Source organism: Camellia sinensis, chromosome 10, assembly GCF_055761805.1.
Source record: "Camellia sinensis isolate YWXY chromosome 10, ASM5576180v1, whole genome shotgun sequence".
Lineage (NCBI taxonomy): Eukaryota > Viridiplantae > Streptophyta > Magnoliopsida > Ericales > Theaceae > Camellia > Camellia sinensis.
The window spans coordinates 38670599-38684425 of NC_138970.1; the positions used below are offsets into that span (position 1 = coordinate 38670599).

At 35.0% G+C, this 13827-nt stretch overlaps 1 pseudogene across 1 annotated transcript; it reads right to left on the bottom strand.

Annotated features, from left to right (window-relative positions):
* Nucleotides 1-1673: 1673 nt before the first annotated feature.
* Nucleotides 1674-4769, bottom strand: LOC145801598 (secretory carrier-associated membrane protein 4-like; annotated as a pseudogene). The gene is made up of 5 exons (XR_014343221.1): nucleotides 3987-4769; nucleotides 3842-3904; nucleotides 3564-3597; nucleotides 3321-3450; nucleotides 1674-2544 (listed from the first exon to the last, which is right to left on the bottom strand). The product of XR_014343221.1 is annotated as a secretory carrier-associated membrane protein 4-like (transcript).
* Between the last annotated feature and the right edge of the window lie 9058 nt (nucleotides 4770-13827).

The following is a 13827-nucleotide window of genomic DNA, read 5'->3' on the forward strand; positions in this document are numbered from 1 at the left end:
GGAGCCAACCGCTGCAAGGCTGAAACTCTATGTGGATCCCTTGCCCTGGCATCCTCCTTGCATCATGCTTTCTCTTCGAGCACGGTTCGTAAGTCGGATGATCTGGGTAATTCCGTCTGTTTAGATCTGGTTTGGTGCGAATGTGAGGGCCAATATGTGCTTCCTTCAGTGTATGACCTTTCAGATCTCGTCCTCTCAGACCTGGAGTGACGAGTTCTGGAAGACCAGGATTGAGTGTCGCCTGTCCTGAGGCTTCTGCTCTCTCCTTGCGAGGGTGTAGTATTCCTACTACGATTTTCTGAGTGGCGAGGGGGCGTCTTGTTTTTGCGCCCCTCTCCTGTCGCCACTTCTTTTTTCTTCATCTGGCGTTTCAAGGCCTCCATGTCTGTCGCCATCTTCTTTATCAATTCATCTTGTTCTTTCACGCGGTCTTCCAGAGCTTGAGGGTCAATCCTCCGTCTTTGCCTGTCTGGACTTTGTGAATGAGAGCGATGGGGGCTGTTATTCCGCCTTCCCCTAGCATCCCTCCTGGAGGTATGTCGTTGGGGCTCCAAATCTGCCATGGGAGGGACAAAAGGTAATCCTTCATGCCTTGCGCCCCCTTCTGGAGTTTGTCCGTCGACGGCGGACTGCGGTAATTCTTCAATGTGTGCCATTGATTGTAAAGGGGAGAAGCTTTAATCAAGAGGTTTTGTTCTGTCTGGCTTTCTCACAGACGGCGCCAATTGTACGGGAAGGAAATAATTCTCCTCGTATAATCCTGTTGACTAAGTCCGCGCTCCTCCGTACGACGTCGCTTTGTCGCCTGAAAACACAAACGTGAGCTAGCCGGCGGGTGTGTGCCGGAAACCTCTCCGATGCCTAAGTCAGCAAACTTGACAAATAGACAAAGCCCAATGTATTCAGAAAACAAAATTGTGTGTTATGTTACCTCCTCCAAGGTGATGCTTGTGAACTTTTATAGGTTTCGAGTGGCACAATCCTAGTAGGACTGTTATTTCTCCATGCAGAGTCCTCCTAGGATTCATACTCCTAAAGGAAAATGCTTATCCTTTTACACCCCCCCCACTGCTTAAACCAAGTGGGATGGTTTTAACTACGGCCGAACTACTATCTAACCGAAGTAAACTGGCTAAGCTGAGCCACGAGGTAGGCCGAACTATCCTTAGTTCGGCCCTTCCTTTCACTCCTCATCTCGGTTCTCCCATGCATGAACCATGATACGTTGGGACCGAGCTACCGAGTAACAAGGTCTTGACCGATCTATCCAGAATACATCATGACCGGACTAACTCGGAGACCGGACTAACTCAAGTTGTCCAAACCGAAATAGCTTCACAATTCCTGAGCCGAAGTAACTTCACCTCTTTTGACCGAAGTAACTTTATTTCCCATGGGCCGGAATAACTTCTCGGCCCATTTTACCTGGTCCTTCGTACTTTGGGGCCATAAAGTCCATTTCATAGCTCGGCCCAATTTTCACCAAAAATTACCCTCTCAACTATATTTTCAATCATAACCATATATTGAATAGAATAACGTCATATATTTCATAAATGGAAATTAAATATTCAAAACTATATACAAAGGAATTAAATAAAAAAAAATTAACTGTGCTTTACATATATTAAAAAATAAAAAAAACTTAAAAAACAAGTTCTTTAATCCTTGGACCATATTTTGCATCTCTCCAAAAAATTCTGACCTGAAAAATGAAAACACAAATTAATCCAAAAACCGCTGATGCATATGAATAAACCAAAAAGTTAATTCAGCAAACCAAAATAGGAACATTAATCATTTCTGCTTGATCTTAATCCTTTTGGAAATAACTTCCCTGTTAACAATTAGATGCCATAGCAGCTCAGTGTCAATGACATTGTAATTAGGAGTCACTAATGAGCACAGTATTTAAAAATGAGAAATCTTAATACAGCTTGTGTACGATCTATTTGTGAATGCATATTATTATTACTATTGAACCATAATTCTAGGTACCCATAAATAAATAAATAAAAACTCCAGAATTTACTCCATTTTTTTTTTTTGGTGGGGGTGGGGAGGGGTTACTATCACCAGCAGCAGCAGGTTTTGGAGAAGCAGAGGCTGCATTTTCTTTTGCACCTTTGGAGGAAAAAGAAGAGAAAACAGCTACCCATTTCATGCATGTCTATCTACCAAAGCATAAGTGCAAACACTAACAGCTGGCACAAGCGTATGAAAAATCATAAAGAAAATACATTATTATCTCAAAATACCTGGCCAAGCATTAGTAGTCATATAAGAGACCTAGGATTGAGTCCTACCAGGTTGAAGGGATTATGGGGCATGGGGAGGCCTACTGACGTCCCTCCCCCCTGGAAAAAAGTGTACATGAATTTTGAAATTTCCCACAGATGGCACGGGATGAAATTGGGAAATGAAAAGTGAGAACAAGAATAGCTGAATACCTCATTGCATGGTAAAGTGGCCTATACCATAGGACATATGAAAGAGGGCATCCAAGTAGAGCATAGATTGTTGCCAGGAAAAATATTTTTACACCTGGAAATAGTGACCACGTCAGAAGTTCTATATTGTAACCTGTCAACACTTTTATGCATATGCCCAAAGTACGGAAGAAAAGAAAATATTATAAACCTTACCTCCACCTCTAATCCAACAAATTATCACAGCAATAACATTAAATACAAGGCAAAGAACTATGCCTGCAATGGCAAGTGGGGTAAAGGGGAAAAAAATATCAGTGAAACAGGCTAAGTTATATATAAAAGAAATGCAGATCAATTGAAGTCTTCTTACCAAAGTTATATCAGAAAGACTATATAAATGAAAAAAGGAGGAAAAAAATTTACTCTTGTATCATCCAATTTCAAATATTAACCTTGCAAGACTTCTTTCTGGTGGTGGTCGTGATGGTGGAGGTGGTGTAGGAATAAGCAGATTAAGTCACTTTAGTTGTCATGAAACTATCCTCTATATTTAAACTCAACTAAAACATATAATAAATCATGCTGGACGATTAGCACTTCATTGATATTTAGGCAGTCAATAAAGTAAAAAAACAGTAATTTGATCATGAGTATTCATTCATATATCAAAAACTCATCTATGAAAAATGAACAGGTGATGAGTATTGATTTTCGCTTTATTTTATTATTTCATTCATTTGGCAGCCCAGAGGCAGGGAGGGGGTGTTTCTTAAAGAAAGCAACTAGCTAAGACAGCAGTATTGCCAGTATATGGTGATCAAACTCAGAAGTCGACACATAAAAGGAATAAGGAAAATGCTCAAATTAGAAAAATGAAGCCATCTATACCTAACCAACTTGCAAAAGCCAGATACTGCAACTTCTGAGCATGAACAAGAATTTCATTGCCTATATCATGAATCATGATGAATAATTGGGAAACATGGAGGTCAGTTTTTATCATCTGAAGGGACACCAGCTGAAAATGCAATATTAGAAGAAATAAATCAGAAAAATATCATTATCCAGGAAAAGCATATAAAACTATTCTCAAAGCAATATATACGTATTGGCCTTCATCTCATGGCTTACCACTGGAAACAGTATCTTCCCTTCGTTTAATTTCCTGAAAAATATAGCATGCATCAGTACTATTGAAAACAAGTATATAAATATCTTAAAAAGTGTACACAATCAATATATATATATTGCGATAATGGCAACATCTAAAGAAGTCGTCATCAAATCATGAAGAACTCTGGTTGTTATTTTGAAGGCAGTCAAATAAGTAATTTACAAATAAGAAAATATAAACAGATTTATGAGGTACAGTTGCAAGTATATTCTCAATAATGAAAGGCAAAACAAACACGTTCTCTCCTTTTTAGATCCGCTTCCCAAGCTGAAAATTCCTTCTCCTTTTTCTTAGGATCCTGCCATATCACACCACATGATATACAACTCAGTGCTCCCAATACTATGAAACAATATAAATTCAAACTATAAATTGATTACATTCATTGAATCCAACGGTATATCAACAGTTGCATTATGTTTTTGGCCAAACCCCAGTGTTTGAGCAACCATTTGAGGAATGCGTGACTTTGGAGCAGCACTGCCATTCTGCATACAAGGGACAATTTGGATGGCTTGATGATCAATATGAATAATGAAAACAGGTTAAAAAAAAATATAAAAACAAAAATCCAAAATTGCATGATGCAACTTGTAGTCATAAAAACAACGAGAATTAAAGTATATATATAGATATATATATATATATATCAGCTTAGTAAATAATGCATTAACTGGTACTTGCAGTGGCTACAAATAACCTAGTTTTGTATTGTTCATACAATAACTTAGTACATTTATCACTGAGAAGGGTTGTCATCGTTTCACCTGCCAAACAAAAATCAATTGTTATCATTAGAAACTAAAAAGAGAAAAGAAAAACAAAGGCACAAAACATAAAAACCAAAATATTGAGTTACTTGAATTGGCATATTTAGGTGACCAATAACTAAATATCAGCTGGTTCATTCATGATATGAGATAGGAACTCTAACTTAACTGACAAAAATGCATGGAATGCTCAGATTCTAAAGATCTCTGCATCTGATAGCTCGGCTACCAAAACATAACAATCAAAAAACTATATGCCTTTGACATACCATTTGCTTTTCAAACAGAGAACTGAGGTTGAGACCCTAAGATTTAGATATAAGTATTCAAAAGCGTTCATAGAGACAGGATTCACAGGTTGTTCTTCCTGTCTTTCCATGAGAAGGTTTTGAGTGTCCTGTACATCAAAACAAAAATCACAATTAAAGTCACCCCCAATGCCCTATTCCTCAATACTAACCGAAAGGGTAGATGATCAAATATTTTTTGACTGAAATTGTAAGCAAGATATAGTTACCCTTGATTCATTGAAAATAGCATCCACATCGTCGAGACTAACATCCTCGTTTGCAAAAATACGAGGCTTATATCCCTTCTTAAACCACTCATTCTCAATGACCTTCACAATGGTAATGCGCTATTTATACAATGAAATAACATTTGCAAAGCATTGGATACTCACCTCACAGATAAGTTCCACCAACTATGGTAGTGGTAAGAGTGGTTATAAAATTTGTTTCAAATTGGATGTCTAACACCATAATCACCAAATTTCATCTAAACCCAATTTCTACAATAGGCATAATCAATTGCATTAAATTGTAACATGGTAAGAAATTCTTTTTTATTTTTTTTTTGGTCAAGGAAAATAGAACTAAATGACCAAAATTATCAACATAAGAGTGAAATTACAATAACTACAAGGGTAATTTGCCTTTAAGATTAAAGACCAAACGTAGCACTCAAATACTACAATCACTACAAGAAAAAGCAGATTTCGCGACTAAAAATTGAATTTTCATCGCTGAAAGTAGGACAATTGGCGACTAAAATGGAATTACTTTTGGCGACTAAAACAGTTTAGTAGCCAAATGCATAGTTATTGGCGACTAAAATCAATTTCGTAGCCAAAAGTAGGGTTTTGGCGACAAAAATTCAGTTTAGTCGCCAAAAGTAGAGATTTTTGGCTACTAAAAAAAATTAGTAGCTAAAAGGAGGGGTTTTGCCGACTAAAACTCACTTTAGTCGCCAAAAGTGGATGTTTTTGGCTACTAAAAAAAGTTAGTAGCTAAAAGGAGGGGTTTTGCCGACTAAAACTCACTTTAGTCGACAAAAGTAGATGTTTTTGGCTACTAAAAAAAATTAGTAGCTAAAAGGAGGGGTTTTGCCGACTAAAACTCACTTTAGTCGCCAAAAGTGGCCTAAGTTTTTTTTTAGTAAATAATTTATTTTTTACATAAATTATATTGAATTAAAATAATTATATTTATATATATTATTTTGTATTAATACCGGTTAATATACTATATAAATAATATATATTGCATATATATTCATGTGAAGTTGTAGTGGCATAGTGGAGGGAGTGTGTTGCAAAAAGGCTTGGAATGTGGGACGGTTGGGGTTCGAAACTCAGGAAAAGCAAAAAAAAAAGTGGGTTTTTTTTTTTCGACGGAAACACCTTTGGCGACTAAAAATTTAGTCGCCAAAACTCTTTATTTTGGCGACTAAACCGTTTAGTCGGCGATTGAGTGACTATTGGCGACTAAATTATTAGTCGCTACAGACCTGATTTCCAAAAGTGTAAAACACTATTGGCGACTAAATTATTGGTCGCTAAAGACCTGTATTTTGGCAACTAAACAAGTTTTAGTCGCCAATACCTCCGCCGACCAGAAATAAGCAACAAATGTGGCGACTAAAAAATTTTGTCGGGGAAGGTAAAATTTGGACTTTCGGCGACTAAAAACAGACTTTTGGCGACTAAAAATTTAGTCACCAAAAGTGATTTTTGTTGTAGTGAATTAAGCTTTTCATATCAAGGCAAGAGACTGATAGCCAGATTTATGCAACATATAAAATTCATTCAGTGAACTTACAAACTTCACTCCTTTTTGGCACAACTTCCCTATCAATGGATATGTTTTAAATTCTTACACACCTGAGATTCACATGTAATCCACTAATTATGAGTGTTTTTAAGGACAAATAACAAACATTTGAGAACAGAGGATTTTTCACCACTACAATTCAGGTTGGAGAAAAGAGAAAAACAACACAACAATACCCAAAACATAGATATTAAAATACTTGGAAAAAATACTACTAGTAGTAGAGAAGTGGTATGAATGAAATCAAACTAGTAGCCAACAAGGATTTGCATGAGCACATCACCTCTCTTAGGAGGCAGGGTGGGTCTCTGGCTGGGCTGGAGGAGGGTTATCCCACCGTCATTAGGAATTTAAAAGATTGGTTAACAGATTTAGCGACATTTACAAAAAAAAAAAATTCCACAAAAAAAATGTGGTTATATCTACTTTTTCTAGTAGTGAATAGAGAAGAATCTGGAAAATGTAGACATCCAATCTAAGCAGCAAGCATATCTCATCACACTGTGACTGAATAACTAGCATATACACAGGAATGAGATGCCTAGCAAGGCAAGAAATAGCTTTTTATATCAGTTTCTAGACTCACCAAAAAGAGAGGATATGAACCAAGCAACGAGCGGGGAAGTGCTGAAGTGAAGTACCAATAAAATGAGATGTGTCTAGAGAGTAAATATTGAGGAACAAATAAAATATGAATTTCACAAGATACTCTAGCTATGTCAAGGGTGTATTTTGATGAGAGTTTTGAGGAATTTATGACAAAAAAAGTATAATAGAAATCTGCACCATTCATGAATCAAGAGATCAAATAGATTAAGAAAGAAAATATAAAGGTGCATATTACAACAAGATCAAACCCCAAGCCAAACACCACAAATAAAAGAAACATTTCAAAAAGGAAAAATTTCAAATTGTATATTTTATATAAAGGAAGAGCTACCAACTGCTTGTATGACTGTCTAATCAAAGATCTAATTCAGAAACATTTCAAAAAGGAAAAAAAATAAATAATGAAATAGGAACCTTTCTTAAGGATGACTTTAAGTACTAAATAAAGAACAAGATCCACCAGAAAATCTATTCTTCATTTCAGAAAATGACAATGTACCAAGGTACTTTGTTTTAGAAACTACCATGATGGTGATGGTAACCATGGTAGAATTTGTAAAAGTCCAATGCTAGCAATATCAAAGAACATGAATACATCCAAATGTATTCTTTTATTTTTTTCTACCTCCTATAAAGTATCTGTAGAAAATTTTGCAAATAACATATATGAGAATTCTAAATCTCCTCTTCATGAAATCAAATCTTTTAATTTCCTCCATTTTCTCAGCAACCTCACACCAAAAACAAAACTTTTTTTCATTCAAAGATGAACATCAATAATCTGAATTTCATTTTCATTCCATTTCCACCATATATCAAAACATAACACACAATATGTACACATTTATATTGCATAAAAACACATATACATACAGATGCACAAACACATCGATCTTAAGCATATGATTTGGAAATGAAGAGAGATAGATTGAGAGAGAGAGAGAGAGAGAGAGAGAGAGAGAGAGAGTCTAAATCAGAGGCTTTACCGGCCTGAGCTGGAGGGAGAGGCTTGGAGGGCAGCTTAGCTGGCTGAGTAGCGGCGGCGGACTGAGCCGGAGCTAGGGCTTTCTTCGGGGGGGGGGAGGGAGCTTCTGGAGAAGCTGATTGGGGTCGTTGTTGTCATCGTCGCCGAGAAGATCAAAAGGGTTTGTGGTCGCCATTGTTATATAGTTCAATATATGTTTTTACAGATACATAGCGATGTAAAAGCTCGAAGCTTTTGGAGTTTCAGAAGCAACCAGGAAACCCTAGTTATTGGTTCACTCCATAATTAGATCTTACAACAACAATAAACTTAGAGAGAGAGAAACAGAGACAAAAATTGTGGGGGTCTATAAACCCTAGTCGGAGCAGCAGAGATAAGTGTGAGTTGCGTAGTACAAGTCTTAAAAACCCTAGTGGGACTGTATGAGTGTGGTTGAATTTGGATCAGGATTGGTTTGGGCCCTTTTATATTGTTTACTCAAAATATTTGATTTTTGGGTGGTGTTTGGGAGGTTTGTGTGTTGAGTTTTTTTTTTTTTTTCACTAGATGACAAATTTTTTAAAAATTAAAAAAATAAATCTAAACAAAATATCACATCTAATTTTATAATTATTTTACTTTTTCTCTCACAAACATCACATCTAACCACAAAAAAACTTAACTATCTTTTCAAACACTAAAAAAATTTTCTCCAATAAAATCCTACAATTAAAAAAACTACATAAAAACTCACTTCCCAAACTACATAAAGGAAGATCTTTGATTTGGGAATTGTATATTTTATATAAAAATCAAATTGAAATATTTTATACAATCACACCTATTTATGGAGTGTAATTAAATATATATATATATAATTACACTTATTTAAAAAGTGTGATTAAAAAGTAGTAATGTATATATAATCACACTTTAATTAAAATGTGCGATTAAAAAATATATATACATAATCACACTTATTTAAAAAGTGTGATTAAAAAGTAGTAGTGTATATATAATCACACTTTAATTAGAAATGTGATTGAAAAATATATAAATAATCACACTCTAATTAGAATGTGTGGTTAAAAATATATATATATATATATATAATCACACTTATTTAAAAAGTGTGATTAAAAAGTAGTAGTGTATATATAATCACACTTTAATTGGAATGTGTGATTAAAAAATATATAAATAATCACACTTTAATTAGAATGTGTGATTAAAAAATATATATATAATCACACTTGTTTAAAAAGTGTGATTAAAAAGTAGTAGTGTATATATAATCACACTTTAATTAGAATGTGTGATTAAAAAATATATAAATAATCACACTTTAATTAGAATGTGTGATTAAAATGTATATATATAATCACACTTGTTTAAAAAGTGTAATTAAAAAGTAGTAGTGTATATATAATCACACTTTAATTAGAAGGTGTGATTAAAAATATATATATATATATATATATATATATATATATAATCACACTTAATTGAAAAGTGACATAAAAAATAAATATTATCACACTCAATCAAATTAAATGTGATTAAAAAATCAATCTAATTTTTTTTATCACACTTTCAATAAAAGTGAAATCTTTTTTTTTGTCAAAGTATGATCTTTAACTATTTTTGTAGTAGTGAGCGTGAAAAACCACCCAAACTTCCAAGGAAATAAATGAGTTCTTGGTACAAGGAGAGAGAGGGATAGAGAGCAAACCACACTGAAGCAAAAACAATTGACAAGAGGGGAAGCATATAATGGCCAAGGTTGTGGGGCCATTTTTTTTCATAAACGTAGCTTTTTGTGATGTACTACTTTCAACAACTTGTCAAGGGTGTCATCATGTTGGATTCTGTTTTCTGTGGGAACCAAAAAACAATGAAGGAGGTGCACAAAATGTTATTCTCTTTTTTGTGGGAACCGGAAAACATTTTAATAATGTGCACAAAATAATATTTTGTGCAGCCATGATAATAAACTAGACAACTTGCCAAATGAAAAAATAATAAACCTATTTTTCATATTTTATAGTCAACTTCAGTGTGTTCAAATAAATAAAATTAAAAAATGTAAACACAATACAAAATCAAAATCATTTATGAACCGAGACAACCATTTATATGCCAAATATACAACAAACAAAAAATATAAAAGTTTCATATTTGTTTACACATGAAATAAAAACTGATTTTCCAAATGTAAAATAACAAAAGTTGTCCATCACATACAGCGCACAACATTATTGAAAAGTACTTTTTACACAACAATGGTTTAGACCACTAAAAAATACATCACTAATAGCACTAATGCATTGGAAATGGCAAAAAAAAAAGGAAAAAAAATAAAACAAGGCATAGAAAGTAGGCGGGGCCCACTGCCACATCATTAATGCTCCCCGTAGTGCTATCTTTTTAGTGCTCCCAAACATTTTTCATTTTTACACGTCCACATTCCCATGAACACAATAGTGTTCACGTGGCTGTTGCAGTAATGTGAGGGTACATCCAAGATAGCAACCTAATGAAAAAGCTATGGTCTGCAATTGTGGGACCTGTCCAATTCTCACAAATAGACACTATTGAGGCAAGTTCAAAAAAATCTTTAGGGTACATTAAAATCTTTGGGTACAATTGCAGCACCTGCAAATGTAAAATTTATTTTTAAGTCATGTACATCTTCACAAAAAATTATTATCAAATGTATGTATATTTTTATGTTTGGGTATGTATACAATTTCACTTTTACCCATTAAAAACTATTCACTCTGTTTGTTTTCTATTTTTATATAATTCACTTTTTAAACAGTTTACTTTTTTAGCATTTCTATATCTTTTGGTTTTCCCTGAATTTTTTAAGTCATGTAAACTTTTTTTAATTTTTTAAACACACCTAATATAAATACACTTTAAAAATAGAATATTTGTGCATTTTTTATTAGTGTTCATTTTTATTGTTTTTGTGTATTTATTAATTTTTTAAAATATTTTTTTACAAATATCTTAATATTTAGATACATCTAATTAAGACGCATCTAAAAAAGTTAAAAAATAATGCTTAAAATTTTAAAATTATTCACTAAACAAAAAATTACGAAAAAAAAAACTTTTCTATAAAATTGAATTCAGAAAATTAAGATCAAATGACTGATGACGTAGCATTTTTTTTTCATTCTTAAAACAATTTTATCTGATTAGACTTGAAGTTGTTATTTTTTATTCAAATGAAAAACAGGATAGGTAGTATTGTTTTTCAAACCAAAACAGAAACAGAGGGGGAGAAAAGTATTCAAATGAATGGAGGTTGGAGGATCCTGTAATGTTCCTTCTGTTCACAACCATGTTAGCCAGCATCTGCATCTCTGATTTGCCTCTGTTGGAGTGTGGTGGATGGTGCAATTGCATCTCTGTAATTGCATCTCAATTACATCTCTGATTTTCCAGTTCAAACCATAACTGTAAACCCAACTCATGCATAAACCATAGATATACAACACACATAAAAAATGGGTCATCACAATTCAATAAGAATTTTGACAGCATCCCTTCAAACCCAGGAATCCAAACACATTTATAAATAAGGTGCCTGCTGCATAAGAAGTAATACAACATCCAACACATCACACACCGATTCCATAACAAAATAATCCTACAGCCACTGTCCAATCTGTTTGTAAGGGAAGGAAAAGAAAATACACACAGTTACGGGTTGTTGGCAGGGGAAAAAATAAATGTAAAACAACCATAGGAGGTAGCAACATGGTAGAAAACAACAGCAGATCCGTAATGAAACATGAACCCTTTCCGGTGACTAAAGCCGTCAGAACCACCCAGTCATTCCGGGGCCGTGAATTGGTGCTGATGGGCCACCCATATTCGCAGACTTCTTCATTCGTAGCCAAGTAATGACTGCAGCGTCCGTTGGAATCTACAACAATATTGCATGATTTGCCAGATTGTCCATTAGCGTCAATTCGTAAGGGATTAGTAGGTCTTGCGGGTCCAAGCCTTGTAGGGAGTACAACCTTGCCATACACTTACGAATGCAGTTTGAGGCCGAATCTCCATACTCATGATGCATGCGGACGTCTCGTTGTTGTAATTTAACTGAAGACGCAAGGTTTTCCATGCTACTCGCCAAGAGCGATGCTCCCTCACTCTGCCCTTTTTTCCGCTGTGGGGGTGTTGTGCGACTGAATTTGCGTTTGCTTCCGCCACTCGTAGGTGTGTCATCACCGTGAATTGCCAATGACGCAGCATGTACAGCGACGGGGGTGTTCTCCTCTTGCGCAGGACTGTGGTGGACAGTGTGTGCATGTTGCGCAGATGGCTGGAAAGGAGGCAAACCACTGCTGTCTTCGCAGTCTTCTTCGTCTACCAACAAAGGATTGTCCTCCGTGGCGACAAGTTCGAACGCTGCCCCTGGTGTCCATGCAAATTTCCCGGTTGCCGTTGCACCTTCGTACACCCTTCGCATTAGGTCCATATGCTCCAACGGTTTCGTTTTGAACTTCAGTGCATTCTTGTCAATCTGGGTAAAACCAAAACACGTAAACATAACTTAAAACAAGGAAGGAGGAGAAACACAACAGCAGCCATGATACAGGTTTATGTTATAGGTTTAGCTATAAGTTGTTACCAGATTGCATGAATTCTTGCAGTGCTGTGACCTGATTGCATTGCCACATTATGTTCATGGTTTTCGTATACTGTCCCTCTAATCTCTTTAACATTTATAAGTTGTCCCTCTAATCTCTTTAACATTTATAAGTTGTTACCACATTCCACCAAACTTGAAGCAATATTTGCACAACCAAGATAGTACTACTGATGCATTCTAACTCTAGTAAGAAACAGCAGGAGCTAAACAAACAACATATATCTATAAAATATGAACAGAACTTGCACTACCTATAATTCCTTCAGAAAAGCAAATGAAGTTGATTGAGACCACAAAATATATGGCAATAAGAAAGTGCAGTTTTAGCAGAACATAAAAACTTTTCAGAGGGAAAAAAAAGATTACCACAATGAGTACTAATGCCATTAATAGAGCTATCCACTTTACATCTTGAAGAAATACAGCTGCCAATAAACCTCAACCAAACCCAACACCCAGTCTCCTCCATAGCATCATTTTTCTTCTTCCTACTCTTTGGTTTGCCCACATCCCAAGACTCTCCCTTTCCTAATCCCATATTTCACAAACCCTATAGGCAAACCCAGAAATCATCATCGGTCTCCAAATTCCCCCCCCCCTCCTCCGTCTTTTCCTTCCACAACCCAACTCATAGAAAGCCCAAAAACATAATATCCTGATAAGGGCTTCAATTTCAGAGCTATTTCAAAGCTCATTAGCTCATGCCTAATATATGACAAGAAAATAAAAGTCTGGCTTGTTTTATGACAGTCAGTGGGACAAGTTTTCATATTTTATCAGTCTGCGGGACAGGTTACTTTTATGACAGTCAAAAATTTTTATAACTCTCCCACAATACATAATCAATTTTTATATATAGTAAATTATTTAAGGAAAAATACTTTCTTCAACAAAATGACAATGGTGGAACCCACATTTTCGTATCCAGGAAAGAAAAATAGTTTTCATTTTCGTATTTCTTTCATTTCCTATCAATTAAACGCAGCCAAGATTTGAATAGAAAAGAAGACATGTACACAATCTTGGAAAGCTAGAGGTGGCACCAATAATGAAAATACAAATTGAAAGTTAAGTTAAGATTGTTTCGCCAAGTGA